The sequence below is a fragment of the Odocoileus virginianus genome, chromosome 1 (assembly GCF_023699985.2).
Source record: "Odocoileus virginianus isolate 20LAN1187 ecotype Illinois chromosome 1, Ovbor_1.2, whole genome shotgun sequence".
NCBI lineage: Eukaryota > Metazoa > Chordata > Mammalia > Artiodactyla > Cervidae > Odocoileus > Odocoileus virginianus.
Window position 1 is genome coordinate 4,917,846 of NC_069674.1, and position 18,040 is coordinate 4,935,885.

At 45.2% G+C, this 18,040-nt stretch overlaps 1 protein-coding gene across 21 annotated transcripts in view; it reads left to right on the forward strand.

Annotated features, from left to right (window-relative positions):
- Positions 1–18,040, forward strand: part of KMT2C (lysine methyltransferase 2C) — a 260,160-nt gene that overhangs the window by 47,982 nt on the left and 194,138 nt on the right. The gene's annotated exons all lie outside the window — the stretch shown is intronic.

Consider the following 18,040-nt stretch of genomic DNA (forward strand, 5'->3'; position numbering starts at 1 on the left):
TCAACAGGGATGGCTTGGGTAAAATCTAATAGGAAAGGTTGGATTAAAATTGTAAATTTGTACTGGATATGGCTGTTTGCAGGGGTAAGGAAACGTGGTGTTTTTAATGTACATGATCTTTTAAAAATATCTTTTTCTAATGTCCCTTGTCTGTTGTAAAACCCCTTAAACTTCTGGGAGCTGATTTCTGTCTTTTTGCTTTAAGGTAACACTGTTCTGTAGTTATTCTTCTGAGAGATTAAAGTGACTTATTTTTTAAAGGAATACATAACAAAATTCTGTATTAATTGTGTTCACTGTAAGTTAGAAATCCTGGTTCCGCTTACTGTTCTTATTGTCTTAGAAGATGCTTAAGAGCCTGAGCCCTGTGTTAATCCAGTGCTGGTTCAAATCCTGAATGCACCACTTAATAATTAGTTGTGTGACCAGGATCCTCTCATGCTTCAGTTTTCCTGTCCGTAAAACGAGGAGTGATGATTGTTGTGATGGGTCCATAAAAAGAATTATGTTAGTTGAAGTTATGTCAGTTGCCGAAACAGATAAACCCTGAAATCTCAGGGGCTTAAGAAAATAACAGTTTATTCTCCTGGGACTTGAATTAATCTCGTCTCTGATGTCTTCTGCACAGGATTTCCAAGATTGCCCTGGGCATTGATGTCCACCTGGCAGATGGGGGAGGGAGACCTGCAGATTGTGTGGGAGGTTTGGACGTAGGGCTTGGGGGTAGTGACGAGGTCTCCAGCACATTTGCCCACCTGTCATCATCAGGAGCTCAGACAGAGGGCAGGGAGGTTGGGAAAATGTAGCCGAAACTACTTGCCCAAGAGGACAGGGAAGTGCGTTTAAGTGTGTTTGGTGAATAGTCAGCCAGTCTGTGCAGTAAGTACTCAACCTGAAAGATGGTTCTAAAGTAGTTAAGCAAGTCTCTGTACCTCTTGGGGGTCCGTAAGGGGAGGGTGGTGATGCAGAGGGGAGCAGTTAGCATTTGTTGAGAATTGCCATGAAACACTGTTTTAGGAGAACTCTATATTAAAACTGTATTCATTCACTTCATTCTTTAAAAAGTCCTCTAAAGACTATTATTATCTTTTTTTTTTTTTTTAACATCCAAGGACACTAAGGCACAGGCAGAGTTATGCATGGAGTTAGGATTTGAACTCTGGCAGTGTTCACTTCAGGGTGTGTGCTTTAACGCTCAGCTCAAAGTCTGGTGCAGACGCAGCTCCATTTAAGCCCTGCACGTGGCTGTGTCCGGAATCTTCCTTCTCTTGGTGTCTTGTCTTCCACAAAGATCTTCTTTGTGCCAAAATAATCCCTTTCAAGTTGCTGCTACCTCCATCCGTGACCCTCTTCCTCCCCTTCACATGTCTTGATATTCAGTAATCACTCCTTTTCTCTTCAACCCGTTTTCTTAAAAGAAAAACAAAACTTTTTAATGTGGACCATTTTAAAATTCTTTATTGAATTTGTTAGATAAAGAATCAGCCTGCAATGTGGGAGACCTGGGTATGATCCCTGGGTTGGGAAGCTCCCCTGGAGAAGGGAATGGCTACCCACTCCAGTATTCTGGCCTGGAGAATTCCATGTTTTGTGTAGTCCATGGGGTCGCAAAGAGTTGGACACGACTAAGCAATTTTCAGTTAAAAAAAAACACAACAAACCAGTTTGTTTGAATCAGGAGCTGAATAGGGCCCTCACATTGTGGTTAATTCTTCTTTCGTCTATACGTTGCTGCCTGCTTTTTTCCTTGCAATGTATTTGTTGAAGAAACAACTTACTTGCCCCATAGAGTATCCTCCTTGTCTGGATTTTGCTGATTGTAGGTTTAACATGTTTTTCTAGTCTCTGTATATCCAAGTTCAAGTTCACCCCCCACACAGTGTTGGGGTTAGGGTGCCTATCCTCTGCACAGTTGTAATTCTGTATAACTTTAAAGTGAGCCCTCCATATCTGTGGTCCTGTATCCACAGACTTGTCCGGCTGTATATTGTGTACTTGGGCAGGATCTATTCACTGGGAAAAAACCCATGTGCACGTGGACCTGCGCAGCTCCAACCTTTGTGGTGCAGGGGTCAGCTGTAAGTAGCTGGAGCTTAGAGGCTTGATCAGACTCAGGGTCAGTAAAATATCTCCCGTGGCTGCTGCTTGCTGTGCGTTCTTTTCACCTGGAGGCACATGCGGTCTGCTTGTCTGTCTGTGACCCTGGCGGCTATTGATGACCAGTGTCAGGGTCTGGTAAATGCACTAGGTTGTCAGGTGGCGTGCTCCGATTCTGTTATGCCTTCCTTTTATTAACCAGAATGTTTTTTTTTTTTTTTTTTTAAATAAAGGGAAAAGTCCCCCACATCTCTTGGTTGCCTAGTGTAACAGTTTATATAGGAAAGGCAGGATAAATGTTTGACTCTTTCTCTTTCTTTACCAGTTGGTGGCGCACTCAGTTGGTCCACAAGCATTTCCCAATTGTGCTAAATATGTTTTTCTTACTCTTATTTTCTTACGTTTAAGTCACCTCAGGAAAGTATCTGAAAGCCGACGGACAGAGGCAGGATTGTACCCGTGTCCCTGTCTGGCGGTGGGCCAGCGCGGTGTGACCGAGGTGGTGTGGTGCACCCACCGGGGGGCGCAGGACGGGGTGCTCAGCCTGCAGGTTGGGAAAGGCTCTGTGCTTGCTCTCGAGCTGCGTTTGAAGGCTGAGTAGCAGTTTGCTTCTGGAGGACGTGACCGCTCTCCAGGCAGAGGAGCCGTGTGTGCGAAGGCTTGGGAGGTGGACGTGTTTGTTAAATGTGGGGATGTTGTGTGGCTGGAGCCAAGTGTGCTCAGCGTGGGAGGGTCAGGAGAGGAGGCCGTGGAGGTGGTGGGGATGGTCAGTCCGTTAAGGACGAGCTGTGGCTTCGCTCTGAAGGCCGTGGAGAGCCTCTGAAAGGTAATGACATAGAAACACGCCTTCCGGGGCCACCCTGGCAGCCTGTGCAGAGCGCCGTGCGGCGCCTTCTCTGGACGGCTGACTCAGACCGGGTGGTTCTCTCTTGGTGTCTCTCCCTGTTCCTCTTCCCCAGTACACCCACACGGCTGCCTCAGGCCTCCTCGAGTCCTGGCTCTCGGTCTTCTCAGGGCTTGGGCCCCGGGCAGGGCTAGAAAGGAGGCTGGCTGGGGGAGAGAAGTGGCTGTGGTGTCTCAGGAGTCGCTGCTGCCGTGCAGGCAGCCCAGCGCCGGGCCTGCGAGCCGTGGAGGAGCAAGGACAGTGACGGGGTGATGAGCGGGCCTGGGCCCTGGTGCGGTCGACCCTGCAGCCTGCTGCCCCACCGCACGGACGGGTGTGCCGGGAAAGGAGAGGGGCTTCCCCGGGGCTGCGCTCCAGCCAGAGGCCGAGGTGGGACAGCCTGAGCCTTCCCCGCCGCGGACTGCCTTTCTGGCTTTCTGACCCCCTTCTGTGCTCTGTGCTCAGCACACCAACAGCCCTCCAGCCTGTGTCATCTGCTCCCTGCTCCATCCGCTTAGTCTTGTATCTGGAGAGCCTTTGCTGGGGAGTCTGACCGGGAGCTGCTGCCACCCCATGCAAAGGGAGAACCCTCAGTGTGGCTGAGGGTGCAGGTTGATCCATGAACTGTGGGGGGTGGGGGGGATGTTTTAGCATTCCTACAGAGAAAATTTTTTCTCATACATACATTAAAGCAAGGTTTCTTAGATTTTGTAGGGCTGCCATTCAAATATTAAGTAGTTGAGTTTTAAATGTGTAGAACAAAAATAACATGCCTAAATTATAAATATTTATCAACAAAAGAAAATAAAAACGCCCTACCTACTTAAGATTTACACTTAGTGGTGTATATACATATATATTTTACATACACATACAGACTATCTGTGTATATATACGTGCATGTGATACATATAGAAAACAAACTACCAAGAACTAACTCGTCAATAGAGTCAGTAAAGTTGCAGGATACAAAATTAATGTGTGGAAATCTTTTTTGTACACTTTTATAGCAAACTATCAGAAAGAAAAATTAAAACAATTTCATTTATAGTTGAATCAAAGAGAATAAAATACCTTGAATAAATCTTAACTAAGGAGGTGAAAGATTTGTACTCCGAAAACAATAAGACACTGTTGAAAGAAATTGAAGACAATGGAAAGATACACAGTGTTTTTCCTGGATTGAAAGAGTTAAAATTATTAAAGTGACCATATTACCCAAGAGAATCTTTGCAATCCCTATCAAAATACCAATGCCATTTTCCAAAGAACTAGAACAGATATAACATTTTTATGGAAACCAAAGACCCCAAATAGAAGAGTCTTGAGAAATTAGAAAAAATCAGGAGGTATCATGCTGCTTGATTTCAGACTATGTTACCGAACTACAGTAATCAGAAACAGTATGGTACTGGCACAAAAGCAGATCATTGAAACAAAAAGAGCCCAGAAGCAAACCGCACTTTGTATGGTCAGTTAATCCACAGCAACAAAGGAGGCAAGGATATGCGGTGAGGAAAAGACCGCCTCTTCAGTAAGTGGCGTTGGGGAAAACTGGACAGCTGCACGCGCGAGAATCAAAACTGGATTACTTTCTCATAACATTTGCAAGCGCGTGCACACACACACGCACACTAAATATAAAAACTCAGAATGGATTGAAGACCTGAAAACCGTAAAACTTCTAGAAAAAAACATAGGCAGTATGTTCTTTGACATTTCTATTAGCAGTATTTTTTATGTATGTCTTCTCAGGCAAGGGAAGCAAAAGCAATCATAAGCAAATGACACTACTCAAACTAAAAAGCTTTTGCACAGTGAAGGAAACCATCAAGGAAACAAAAAGGCCACCTACTGAATGGAAGAAGATGTTTTCAAAAGGTATATCTGATAAGCACTTAATATACAAAATATATGAAGAACTCACACAACTCAGTGTCAAACAACTCAAGTAAAAAATGGGCAGAGGAACTGAACTTAATAGACATTTTCCCAAAGAAGACATACAGATGGCCAATAGATGAAAAGATGCTCATTATCACTAAATCATTATGGAAGTGCAAATCAAAACTACCAGAAGTATCTCCTCACACCTGTCAGAATGACTCTTATCAAATAGACAACAAAGAACAAGTGTTGGTGAGGGTGTGGAGAAGTGGGAACCACCGTACACTGTTGATGGGAATGTAGTTTGATGCAGCCACTGCGGAAGACAGTATGGAGCTTCCTCAAAAAGTTAAAGATAGACCTATCATATAGTCCAGCAGTGCCACTCCTGGATATTTGTCTGAAGGAAATGGAAGCACTAACTTTCAAAGATAACATGCACCCCTATCTATGTTCATAATAACACTGTTTACAGTAGTCAAAAGATATGGAAGCACCCTAAATGCCCACCAGTAATGGATGAAGATGTAGTATATATGCACATAACAGAATATTACTCAGCCATGAAAAAGAGTGAAATCTTGACATTTGCAGCAACATGGATGGACCTAGAATTGTTTACAAAGGTGGTAAATTTGGGTTTCCCTGGTGGTCCATTGGCTACGGATCTGCCTTGCAATGCAGGGGACACTGGTCCCACCCCCGGTCCAGGCAGGTGCCACGCGCTGCAGGGAAGCTAAGGTCTAGAGTCCATGCTCTGCAACAAGAGAAGCCACTGCAACGAGAAGCCCACATGCCACAACCAGAGAGGAGCCCCCGTCTGCTGCAGCGAGCAGAGACCCGGCGCAGCCAGAGATAGATAAATATTAAAAGAAAAAAGGTCACAAATAGGATGGTAAATTTGAAGGGTAAAGTTAAGTTCAAAGGGGGAAAGTTGAACAGGGCTGTTTTGAATAAGGACAGTGGTGGTGGTGGTGGGGGGGGGGCTATGGGTGGATCAAGATTCCCTATAAATGGATCCCTTATTGCTGTGCTTAGTTGAAAGCTTATCTCTTAACTGAATGAAGCCCGCGTGGCTTTTGGTTTCTCTGATCTGGAAAGGTTGTTTGTGTGCCTCAGTAACTCATTTTGCTGAAAAAGACTATTCCTGAGGGTAGCAGTGGGGAAAAGAATTGGAAAGGTGAGTCCTGGCCAGCTGAAACAGTCCTTGAATGCCACGCTTCGGGAACTGGGTTTTTATTTGGTATGCTGTAAACCATGTTGAGCAGGTGGGAAATGCAGCATTACTGAGTCAGATAGCTAGGGGTGGTGGGAGGCACCGGGAATGCCAAGAGCTTCAGAGAACACGCCCGCGAGGTGGTACCAAGGAGGGCCCGGGGCATGGGAGGGGGTATGATGCAAGGTGAGGCATCGCATGGTAAGAGGAGGCAGAAGGTGGTGATTCGCTGACTTAGGGACACAGAAGTGGTGATCAGGCTTTATGCAGAGCTTTCAGCCTGAGCTTTTGAGAATCATTGTCAGGAAGACTATTTTATTTCTGAAAGGTATTCTGGAATAAGTGTAGCTTAACCAAACCTTGAGATTCATGGTATGTTTAGTTTTACTTGCTAGATTATTAAAATGGTGTTGTGCATTTAAAATATTTTAAGGTCTCTATTGTAGAATAGTAACTGGAGAAAATGGAAGGAACAAGCATTGATAAGTCAGGAAGAGGGAGCAGTGTCCCCTCATGCTTGGCCGATTTTGGCTGTGTGGGCCCTGAGGGGGTGTGTGTGCACTGAGAGGTGTGTGTACTGGGGGCTGTGTGCCCACCAGGGCCTGTGTGTGTGCTGAGGGGGTGTGTGCACACTGGGGGCTGTGTGTGCGCTGAGGGGTGTGTGCACTGACGGCTGTGTGTGCTGAGGGGTGTGTGCACTAGGGGCTGTGTGTGCACTGAGGGGTGTGTGCACTGACAGCTGTGTGTGCACCAAGGTGTGTGCACACTGGGGGCTGTGTGTGCACTGGGGGGTGTGTACACACTGGGGGCTGTGTGTGCTGAGGGGTGTGTGCACACTGGGGGCTGTGTGTGCACTGAGGGGTGGGTACACACTGAGGGCTGTGTGTGCATCAAGGTGTGTGCACACTGGGGGCTGTGTGTGCGCTGAGGGGTGTGTACACACTGAGGGCTGTGTGTGCACCAAGGTGTGTGCACACTGGGGGCTGTGTGTGCACTAGGGGCTGTGTGCGCGCTGAGGGGTGTGTACACACTGGGGGCTGTGTGTGAACCAAGGTGTGTGCACACTGGGGGCTGTGTGTGCATCAAGGTGTGTGCACACTGGGGGCTGTGTGTGCGCTGAGGGGTGTGTACACACTGGGGGCTGTGTGTGCACCAAGGTGTGTGCACACTGGGGGCTGTGTGTGCACTAGGGGCTGTGTGCGCGCTGAGGGGTGTGTACACACTGGGGGCTGTGTGTGAACCAAGGTGTGTGCACACTGGGGGCTGTGTGTGCACCAAGGTGTGTGCACACTGGGGGCTGTGTGTGCACCAAGGTGTGTGCACACTGGGGGCTGTGTGCGCGCTGAGGGGTGTGTACACACTGGGGGCTGTGTGTGAACCAAGGTGTGTGCACACTGGGGGCTGTGTGTGCACCAAGGTGTGTGCACACTGGGGGCTGTGTGCGTGCTGAGGGGTGTGTACACACTGGGGGCTGTGTGTGAACCAAGGTGTGTGCACACTGGGGGCTGTGTGTGCACCAAGGTGTGTGCACACTGGGGGCTGTGTGTGCACCAAGGTGTGTGCACACTGGGGGCTGTGTGTGCACTAGGGGCTGTGTGCACACTGGGGGCTGTGTGTGCACTGGGGGCTGTGTGTGAACCAAGGTGTGTGCACACTGGGGGCTGTGTGTGCACTAGGGGCTGTGTGCGCGCTGAGGGGTGTGTACACACTGGGGGCTGTGTGTGCACACTGGGGGCTGTGTGTGCACTAGGGGCTGTGTGCACACTGGGGGCTGTGTGTGCGCTGAGGGGTGTGTACACTGAGGGCTGTGTGTGCACTGAGGGTGTGTGTGCTGGGGGGCTGTGTGCACACTGGAGGCTGTGTGTGCGCTGAGGGGTGTGTACACACTGGGGGTTGTGTGCGCTGAGGGGTGTGTGCACTGAGGGTGTGTGCACTGGGGGCTGTGTGCACACTGGAGGCTGTGTGTGCGCTGAGGGGTGTGTGCACTAGGGGCTGTGTGCGCTGAGGGGTGTGTACACACTGGGGGCTGTGTGTGCGCTGAGGGGTGTGTACACACTGGGGGCTGTGTGTGCGCTGAGGGGTGTGTGCACTGACAGCTGTGTGTGCACCAAGGTGTGTGCACACTGGGGGCTGTGTGTGCGCTGAGGGGTGTGTGCACTGACAGCTGTGTGTGCACCAAGGTGTGTGCACACTGGGGGCTGTGTGTGCGCTGAGGGGTGTGTACACACTGGGGGCTGTGTATGCCCTGAAGGGTGTTAGCACCCCTGGACCTCACCCCCTCCATGTCTCCAGACATGGACAGCAGGCCTGGGCGAAGGAGGGGCAAAAACCGTCTCTTCCCCAAGTTGAGAACCATTGCTTGCTCTCGAGTTAGAGAACCAGAATCACTAAACAGAAACTATTGGCATGCCTAGAGCACTGTCCAGCACAGAGCTGGCTCTTAGATATTTGTTGAAGAAATGAATGATCATATTTTGGCTTTGAATTAAAACTCCAGAACTTGAGGTGCTTTACCACAGAGCAGGATGTCTGACGAGCAGCTCTTCCAGGTCTCATCTTCTCACCTGGGTTATTAAACTGATAAGGTTTTCTCCCCTTATGTATCGTTGGTTCTGACCCTGGTTAGCTGTAGAACTTTCCGAGACTCTCTGCTGACATTTGCTCAGATTTCCCAGCTTGACATTCAAGTCCTTTCCACATCCTGGGTCCGTCTCACCTGTCAGCCTTTGTTTGCTCTCTTCTGAACAGGCCTGAATTTTACTCCCACTTGTGCCAGCCGTTCCTGCGGCCTGAAGTACTCTCCTCTCCTCCCTTCTCTGCTTTCATCCCCTTTCCATTTCCTGTCTGAAGTCTTACGCATCCTTCTTCATGAAGTCTTTGCTAATCATAAAGTGGTCTCTGGTCTCTCAGATGGATTAGTTGCTTTCATGGTGCTGTGTTCCTCATGCCCACATCCCTTCAGTTTGATGAATGTCTCTATTCATATTTGTATCTCCATCTGGATGTTATTGTTGTAAGCTCTGTGTTGATCGAGGTAGAGACCAGATGTCTTGTCTGGGATGTTGTAGGAGGAACTCATTCATTGGGGAACAAGTTGAACAAATCCTGCAAATGTTGAGATATTATGATACTACTTTAGATATGCTTTTAGTCATGCTTATTATCAAGTAGTAAACAAGTGTTTCTAGAAGCTTTTCTAATTGTAAACATACGTAAAAGTAGACATGTTTCTATGCCAGACCCGTGCGCCCACTGCCTGGTTGGTCTTATTTTTCCTTGCCTTGTGGTCAGTCAGTCGTGTTTCCTCTGGGCTGGCCTTCCTCTCCCCTCTGCTCCCTGCCCCTCCGTTTTGAAACAGGTTTTAAGGTTTCAAATGATCAATAAATACTTTGGTATATGACTTCTGTGAAATGTTGAACAAGACTTCTGTAAATTGGTTCAACTGAAATAGCCTGCAGGTGGAGTTTAGAAACTGCTCAAAAAGTGGCCTTGAAAGCAGTTTCGTGGGTGGTGCGAGGGTCCCATGAGAGGGGCGGGTGGGAGGGGAGGAGGGGAGGTAGGCAGGGTGTGGGTTCTTTCCAGAAACTGGGCCTTGAAGGCTCAGAAGTCAGGGGAGGTTCTTTTTTCTGTCTTCTCTTTCTCTCTTTCCTTCTCGCCTTCCTTCCACACGGCATACAGGATCTTGGTTACCTGACCAGGGATTGAATCTCTGCCCTCAAAGTCTCAGCCACTGGACTGCCAGAGAAATCCCAGGAGATTTCTTTGAAGAGGGAGAAAACTGAGTAACTTTTATGCATTTAATTTTTTTTGGTATCTTGTAAGTTTTTTTCTTTTAATTTCTTGTAAGTTTTTAAAGGAAATAGAGTTTGTATTATTTCATCAAAGTTGAAGAAAGAGCACAGAAAGTTAAAGAGGCAGTACCTGAAAAAACCCCAGGACTTCTGACTTACTTAACGCACCAAAGAAAATGCTTATTTCAGAGTGAAGAAAATACTGGAACTTGAATTTCTTAATTGGTTTGTGTAGTTTATAATTATTGTTTCACATTAACTGGTTAAGGAACTTGAGACTGGGGACTAGATAACCAGGTATATGCAAATGTAAATCTAGAATTGGATACAAAAATGAATAAACATCTGGATATCTTCTTTGAACAAAGCAATGTTCTGGCAGGTTCTGGACAGGGGAGGAAGCCGAAAACAACTGTGTCTGCCTTACAGAGTGTAGTCTAGGTAGAAAACAAAAAGTCAAAAGGAAGAAAAAACTAGTTAACAAATCACAGTTTAATAATAAAGAATGGCATGTGTGAAAGAGATGTCGAGTAGGACATAATTAATGGTACCAAGTTGAATAGGCCTTGAGGGAAGAAGAGATTTACAGTCAAGGATATTTTAGAAGTCTTTAATTAAGGATTGGAGGAATCTGCAATATTCAGAGTGGAGGGAGATTCCGAGTTAGCTTTTTAAGTTGTGAAATTTCATATTCTTTCTTCTACATGTAATTTTATTTATAATTATATGTAGTTTATTTTTTTTTTTTCGGCGTTGGTTGACAGTTTATTAAATACACTACATTTGTACCTTATTCTGTAGTTTTTTAAATCATTCACACACGGACTTAGTAAAAATGTACTTTATAGAAAACCATCTGCAAAATAAAAATGCACATTTTTACCCACATTTTAGATAAACCGCTTAAAATGTTAGGAATTATTTTATTGGAGGTGATCATGAAACATGGGGTGGCTTGATTTTATTAAATCTGACACCAGACCAGGACTTCAGTAGTGTTAATGTTGACATGTGGATGCAAAAATGTCTATTAACTAAATTGTTTAATCTAACGGGGTTTGAGAAAACACTACAAATAGGACAAAATGAAGTACTATTTTTTCTTTACAGACATTTCGCTAAACCCATTTTCTATACACTTTCTCACACTCATAGAATTAGTGGTGCAGACTGAAGAGGCAAAAAAAAATTCCTTAAAAAAAAAAAAAAACTTCTTTGTTTTCTGTCTTTGCATTGTATGCCGTTTCACAGTCCACGCCCTGAAAATGTATTTCTCCCAGAAAGGAGGGGGAAGGACTTACATTTGCAGAAGTAAAGGTATATTCTGTCATTTGACTGTATTTACTTTTAACCAGTTCTGCCATAACACCTACTTAAAATTCACACTTTGCATGTTTTGTAAATAGGATCTAGTTGGTTTTTTTTTTTTTTTAATTATATGTAGTTTAAAGAATAACAAGTATTTAGAAATACCTATCTTACAGACTGGGGAAAAGAATATTCCCCAGTGTTCTCTGAAGTTCCCTAAAAGCCTCTCCCTGATCACACCCCTCTTTCTCCTCCAGAGTAATCATTCTGAAGTTTGTTTTTAATATTTTCTCAGTTGTCTTTTAAAGTTTTAGAAAACCACATGTGTGTGTCTCTCCATATGCTTTGGAGAAGGAAATGGGAACCCACTCCAGTAGTCTTGCCTGGGAAATCCCATGGCCAGAGGAGACTGGCAGGCCACAAGTCTGTGGGGTCATGATAACTGCATATCTGAGGTTATTGATATTTCTCTTGGCAATCTTGATTCCAGCTTGTGCTTCACCCAACCCAGCATTTTGCATGATGTACTCTGCATAGAAGTTAAATAAGCAGGGTGACAATACACAGCCTTGACATCAGTTCAGTCGCTCAGTCGTGTCTGACTCTTTGCTACCTCATGGACTGCAGCACGCCAGGCCTCCCTGTCTGTCCATCACCAATTCCTGGAGCTTGCTCAGACTCATGTCCATTGAGTCGGTGATGCCATCCAGCCGTCTCATCCTCTGTCGTCTCCTTCTCCTCTTGCCTTCAATCCCAGCATCAGGGTGTTTTCCAGTGAGTCAGTTCTTCGCATCAGATGGCCAAAGTATTGGAGCTTCAGCTTCATGCTCAAGATGAAGCCTTGACACAGTCCTTGCCCAATTTTGAACCAATCTGTTGTTCCATGTCCAGTTCTAACTATTGCTTTTTGACTCATACAGGTTTCTCAGAAGGCAGGTAAGGTGGTCTGGTATTTCCATCTTTTTTTTTTTTTTTTTAATTTCAGCCTGAAGGAAGGTCTTTATTAAACAGATGGACTTCTAAATGAACATGGACTTGAGAAATTCTCATTCAAATGAGGTATCCACATAAATGATAACAATAATGTCATTATTTTCATCCTATATTCAATTGCTTAAATAACGGCTTTTTCCCCTGAAGTAAGCATTAGTCGCTCAGTCGTGCCCGACTCTTTGCGACCCCATGGACTGCAACCCACCAGGCTCCTGTGTCCATGAGATTTTCTGGGCAAGGATACTGGAGTGGGTTGCCATTTCCTTCGCCATTTCATCTTTTTAAGAATTTTCCAGTTAGTTGTGATCCACACAGTCAACGGCTTTAGCATAGTCATGAAGCAGAAGTAGAGGTCTTTTTGGAGTTACCTTGCTTTTTTCTGTGATCCAGTGGATGTTGCCAGTTAGATCTCTGGTTCCTTTACCTTTTCTCTCCTTACCATTCCCTCTCACATCTCAGATTTTCCTTCTGGGACAAGTTTTCTTCTTTCTGAAACGTTAGAGATTAATTGGTTGGTGTCTTTAGGTGGTATAAATATCTGTTTTGTTTTTCTAAAAAATTGTCCTTTTTTTTAAAATTTATTTTTTATTGAAGGATAATTGATTTACAGAATTTTTCTGTTTTCTGTCAAACCTCAACATGAATCTTTGAAAGATAAGCTTTACTTCTGTGTAGTGTTTTGTGTATGTGCTTGGTCACAACTTAGAATACATTTCTTACATTTCTAAAATATATTTCTCAATCCATTTTGTACATCGGGAAGGTCTCCATTCACGTACTATTGAAGCCTAACTTGAAGGATTTTGAGCATTACCTTACTAACATTTGCAGTGAGCTCAATTGTATGATAGTGTGAACATTCTTTGGCATTGAAATGAAAACTGACCTTTTCCAGTCCTGTGGCCAGTGCTGACTTTTCCAAATTTTCTGGCATACTGAATGCAGCACTTTAGCAGCATCCGCTTTTAGGATGTAACTGTAGATCAGACATTAATATTAATTTGCTTTAAGGCAGTCAGTGTTTGTTTAGAAATAGTGATATGTTCACTCTTTTTCTCTCCTTACCTTTCTCTCTATGTCTCAGATTTTCCTTCTGGGTCAATTTTCCTTCTTACTAAAACTTTAGAGGTTAATTGGTTGGTGTCTCTGGGTAGTATAAGAATCTGTTTTGTTTTTCTAAAAAGTTGTCCTTTTTGAAAGATAGTTTTACTTTTCTGTAGTGTTTTGTGTATATGCTTGGTCATAATTTAAAATAACATTTCTTACTATTAATCATGAGTAAAAACTATGCCAGTGCCTCTTAAGCTATGTACACAGGTCACTTTACTGGGTAATATGGAGTATTTTTTTAAATGATTCACACTCCCATCAGAGTCTGAAAGTTTCTGTTTCTATAGTTTCTTGCCACTTCTTGGTATTATTGGATTTAAAACATTTCCAATATAGTAGATGAGAAGTATCTTTTAATACTACTTTAGATTTCTTTCTTTCTTTTTTTTTGATTATCTGTAAAATTGAATTAAAGCTCAACATTCAAAAAATGGAGATCATGGCATCTGGTCATTTTATTTCATGGCAAATAGATGGGGGAAAAAGTGGAAGCAGTGTCAGATTTCATTTTCATGGGCTTCAAAATCAATGATGACGGTGACTGCAGCAAAATTAAAAGATGGTTGCACCTTGGAAGAAAAGCTATGACAGACCTAGACAGTGCATTAAAATGCAGAGACACCACTTTGCCGACAAAGGTTTGTCTAGTCAAAGCTATGGTTTTTCCAACATTATATACAGATGGGAGAGCTGAACCATAAAGAAGACTGAACATGGAAGAATTGATGCTTTTGAACTGTGGTGTTGGAGAAGATTCTTGAGAGTCCCTTGGACGTCGAAAGATCAAGCCTGTCAGTCCTAAAGGAAATGAAGCCTGAATATTTATTGGAAGAACTGATGCTGAAGCTGAAGCACCGATACTTTGAGCACATGATGCGAAGAACTGACTCGTTAGAATAGACCCTGATGCTGGGAAAGATTGAGGGCAAGATGAGAAGGGGACAACAAAGGATGAGATGGTTGGATGGCGTCACTGACTGAATGGACATGAGTTTGAGCAAACTTACGCACATTTGTATGCACTTAAAATATTCATGGACTCATGTATTCTGTAATGTATCTTTTCTTTATGGAACTGTGTCTCAGAGATCTTACAGAGCTTTCTATTTTAGTACAAATAGGAAGTCCAAATACATTGTTTTATTGTTGTGTTGTTTGTGATTGCTCAGGCGCTCAGTCGTGTCCAGTCCTCTGACACACCCACCAGGCTTCTATGTCTGGGATTTTCCTGGCAAGAATACTAGCGTGGGTTGCCATTTCCTCCTCCAGGAGATCTTCCTGACCCGGGGATCAAACCTGCATCTGCTGTTTCTCCTGGATTGGCAGGTGGATTCTTTACCACTGAGCCTCCTGGGAAGTCTTTGTAGTGATCAGAAAGTGCAAATCCTTGAGTGGGTAGAGTGTGCTTTATTTAAATACTCCCTTGATCAGCTTTGAAGTTGCTTATGGTGTAGTGAACATACCTGTTCTTTGTATATTTATGCAGTGCGGTAGAATAGGTTTCTGCATGTGGAGCTGATGGATCAGATGGTGTGCACATTCTGTATTGCGGTCGCTGTTGGTGAATGGCCTCCCAGGGCATGCTGTACTGTGTACATCCTTGCCAGCTGTTGTGAGTGAGCATTTGTCTCTGCTGCACCCATGGCCACTGGATATTGTCAGTATGCTTCATTTTCCATCTCAGTGTTTGATTTCCTTGATTGCTTGGTGAGGTTGAACACTTCATCATATTTTATAGGTCAGTTCGTTTTGTCTATGAATTGCTTGTTTGTATTTGTTGTCTCTTTTCCTGTTGGGTTTATCTGTCAATTTACTTCGTTCTTCCATTATGTCCATAAGTAAAGTTTTATTGTATTTCTTATTAAAGTTATTCCTAGTAACTTGATTGTTATTGCATCTCCTTTCATTACATTCAAATTGATTATCGCTGCTGTTTGTTCAGCATGAGGTATAGGAAAGTCGTTGATATTTTATTATGTTACTATGCTGACCAGTCTTACAGAAAACTGTTAGCTTTTCAGTTGATTAACTTGTGTTTTCTAAGTAGATGTTGGTGATGCTGTCTATCAGCAATGACAGTTTTGTCTGTTCCCTTGTGGTGTTAAAACTTCTTTCTCTTTATTTACCTTAATGAGATAACATTCAGCATTAGGTTACATGGCTTTTCTTTAAAAGTTTGACTCCGTATGAAATTTTATTTTTCTGTTCAGTGGAAAGCAGGACTGTAACTTGTGTATCTTTAGAATGGTTAGGTAGTTATCTCAGTTCTAGTTATTAAATTCCTATTTTCCTCCTGAGTTGTAGAACCATTGTTACTCATTTAGCAAAGCACATATTGAGTGCCTGTGAAATGTCTGGTGCTGTTAGGTGTGGGGGGTGCAGTGGTGACTAAAACAAAATTCCAGCCATGGTGGTGATTATGTTCTATCTTAAGAGACAGGCAAGCTAGAGATGGTGATAGAGCAGTGCCTCTCACGTACTAAATGCTCAGAGAAGGTTAGTTGTATGATTCCCAGTTGTAATGGTAACAAGAAGAACGGTGGTGACTCTAGGCTGTTAGCAGTTGTAATTCCTGAGAAGTTGTTATGTTTGGAATACCCATCTTTCCTGCCTTCAGAAAATAGAGTTTTCTCATGAAAGCTTTCATCAGGTGGGATGACAGAAAGTGAAGAAGCAGTCACCCTCTCCTCACCCCCTTTCTTTGAGAAGTGAAAATCCTCTTCGGATTTGTTTTGGTTGGATACCAATGTCAGCCACTTGTAAAAGCGACATAAAGTGAATTTTTTGAGAAGTGAGGGATGCGTGTGTGTCTTGAAGGTGTGTGGATGGTATTTGCTGACATGATGCGTGGGGACGAGAGACAAGGACGTGAGTCATGGGGCTAGGTTTCTCAGTCTCGGATGCCACTGTTGAGGGAGGCGGGAAGCACTGGAAGAGCAAGTTTCCGACGGCAGGGTGTGGAGTCATGTGTGTGTTTGACGTGTTAGCGTAGAGATGCTCCTGAGTAGGCAGTTACTGAGTTGTGATTGAGTAGAGGCAGGCAGTGGGGGAGTGCAGGAGTTAGCAGTGTGTTCATAGAGACTGTGCGACGCGCCTGTGCAGAGAAGGGCTCAGTGACGGAGCCCCGGACACTCGGCCATCGCGGGCTCCGTAAAGAGCCAGAGGAGCCCGCAGAGGAAGTGAGAAGGCGCGCCCGCTGTGGTGGGGGAATCTCAGGAGAGTGTTGTGTCCAAGGAGCTAGGGAGAAAACGGGCCCTAGTCTCACGGGTGTCTGACGGGTGGAGAACTGGCATGTCGTAGGTTCTTGGCAGTTAGATAACTCAGCGATCTGACCAAGACGTTGTTGAATGTGACAGGAGCCCAGTCAGCTATTCGAGAATGACAGGCACAGTCCAGGCAAACCCAGCTGTCTGTCAGCCTGTTCTTCAGTGACTCGGATCCGGGCCCTTCAGGGGGATGAGGGGAAGGAGGATCCAATGGAGCCGAAGGGTGGACCTGGGTCCAGAGCGCTCAGAGTGCTGCTCTCAGAGAAGCGGGGCAGGCCCCAGGAGAGGATGTGGCCTCCGGGGAGTGTTTCTTTTTCTTTGTTTTTTAAAGAAGGCTGTGTTACTGTAGTCCATTTGTATGCTGCTCGGACTCCTTTTTCCGAGGAAAGGTTGGTCACTCAGGAAAGGAAAGGAGTCAGGGCAGGTGCAGAGTTCGAGAATGGGAAAGAGAACGTGATCGGAGCACAGGCAGAGGGATGGGTGTCAGCAGGGAGGACCGGATGGTGGGTTTGGCGGGAGGGAACGTGGGTTCTACAGGGAAGCTTTCAGGGAAGTCGAGGGCTTGGTTGGGGGAGGATAGGAAACTCTGACTAGCTCTGTGTCCCCACTGAGGTAGCAAGCCGATTCTGTCAACCGAAGGGTGTAGAATGGAGAGTCTTCAATTGTTTGAAGACAGAAAAAGTATGAAATAAATATCTAAGGAAATAGGAGAGTGAACCGATCCAAGTGGCGATTGCTGGGAGTAGTGAGGGGCCCGGCGGGGTTGGAAATACAGGGTGAAGGCAGTGACTTGGCTGTGTCTTTTCCCCACAGCTTGAGCTTTGGGCCAGAGTAGACAGAAGGTTCGTTTTAATCAGTATTGAGGTTTTACCAGGCAAATTTAATGAAATGAAATAGAGGGAGGAAGTGTTGAGGATGAGTGTTAGACCTGCTGATCATGGGGTTCAAGCTGGGAGAGGAGGAGGTAAAGGCCTGGGATGAGGAGAGGGTCACAGGGAACTGGCGTTGGAGGCGCTTCTCGTTTAATCCTGAAAGTGGTCCTGTGAGGTAGCTCCTTTATAACCGTTTTACTGATGAGGGAAGTGGGCGCCAGGTCTAAGCCCCTCACACGTGGCTCTGCAGCGGGTGGTTAGCTTTGCGATCCAGGCAGTCTGGCTCTGCAGTCTCTGCTCGTGACTGCTGTATTGCTGCTGCCTACGAGCCGGTCACCCTCACAGTTCAGCTGCTAAGAAACCCGCGTGCAGTGCAGGAGATGCTGGTTCGATTCCTGGGTCAGCAAGATCTGCTGGAGGAGGGACAGGCTACCCACTCCAGTATTCTTGGGCTTCCCTTGTGATTCAGCTGGTAAAGAATCTGCTTGTAGTGCGGGAGACCTGGGTTCAATCCCTGGGTTGGGAAGATCCCCTGGAGAAGGGAAAGGCTACTCACTCCAGTATTCTGGCCTGGAAAATTCCATGGACTGTACAGTCCAGGGGATTGCAAAGAGTCG